The sequence below is a fragment of the Gavialis gangeticus genome, unplaced genomic scaffold (assembly GCF_001723915.1).
Source record: "Gavialis gangeticus isolate Ggan-Ray unplaced genomic scaffold, GavGan_comp1, whole genome shotgun sequence".
In the NCBI taxonomy this organism is placed as follows: Eukaryota; Metazoa; Chordata; order Crocodylia; family Gavialidae; genus Gavialis; species Gavialis gangeticus.
The window spans coordinates 52,435,674-52,436,956 of NW_017729004.1; positions in this window are offsets into that span (position 1 = coordinate 52,435,674).

The following is a 1,283-nucleotide window of genomic DNA, read 5'->3' on the forward strand; positions in this document are numbered from 1 at the left end:
CAGATCACCCCTGAGCCTGCGCTTTTCCAGGTTAAAGAGCCCCATAGCTCTCAGCCTGTCATCATAAGGTCTGTTTTCCTGACCTTTGATCATGCGCGTGCCTCTTCTCCGGACTCTCTTGAGCTTCTCTACATCTTTTTTGAATTGCAGAGCCCAAAACTGGATGCAGTACTCCAGCTGTGGCCTGACCAAGGCTGAGTACAATGGGAGAATGACGTCCTGGGATTTGCTTGAGAAGCATCTATGGATGCAAGCCAGCCTTTTGCACACTTTACTAGCTGCAGTATCACATTGAAGGCTCATGTTCATCTTGTGGTCAGTCATGTGAGCCAAGTCCCTTTCATCCGTAGTGCTAATCAGCATAGCACTGACGAGCCTATAAGGATGCTGCAGGTTTTTCTTGCCAAGGTGGAGAACCTTGCATTTTTTGGTGTTAAACACCATCAGGTTCTTGTCCACTCATTTCCTGAGCCTGTCAAGGTCTGCCTGGATCACCCTCCTGTCCTCAGGTGTGGATGCTTTACCCCAGAGTTTGATGTTGTCAGCGAACTTGGCCAGTCCACTTCTGACACCAATGTCTACATCATTAATGAAGATGTTAAATAGTATAGGCCCTAGGACAAAGCCTTGACGGACCCCACTGGTCACAGCACACCACGACAATTGGCTCCCGTTGACCACCACCCTCTGGGTCCTGTAGTGGAGCCAACTCCCCAGCCAGCAGATCATGGTGAGGCTGAGGCCGCAGTTAGCCAGTTTTGCTAAGGGGTGATCATAGGATACCAGATCGAAGGCTTTTTTAAAGTCAGGGTATATGACATCAATCTCTTCTTCCTTATCCAGGTGATAGGTCACTTGGTCATAAAAGGAAATAAGATTGGTCAAGCAAGACCTACCCGCAACAAACCAGTGCTGGCTATCCCTCAAGATATTGCCATCAGTCAGTCTGTTAAGAATGGCCTCTTTGATAATCTTTTCTAAGACCTTCCCTGGGATAGAGGTCAGGCTGATGGGCCTGTAGATTGCCGGATCCACTTTCCTCCCCTTCTTGAAGATAGGCATCACATTGGCCTTCTTCCAGTCTTCAGGCACTTCACCAGAGCACCAGGAGTTCTCGAAGATCCGTGCCAGGGGCTGGGCTATGATGCTAGCCAGCTCCTTGAGTACCCTGGGGTGTATACTGTCAGGGCCAGCTGACTTGAAGGTGCCCAGCCTCTCAAAGTGTTCCTTCACAAGGTCAGCATTGATGGAGGGTAAGGAATCTCCCTCACCCAGGCCTTCCT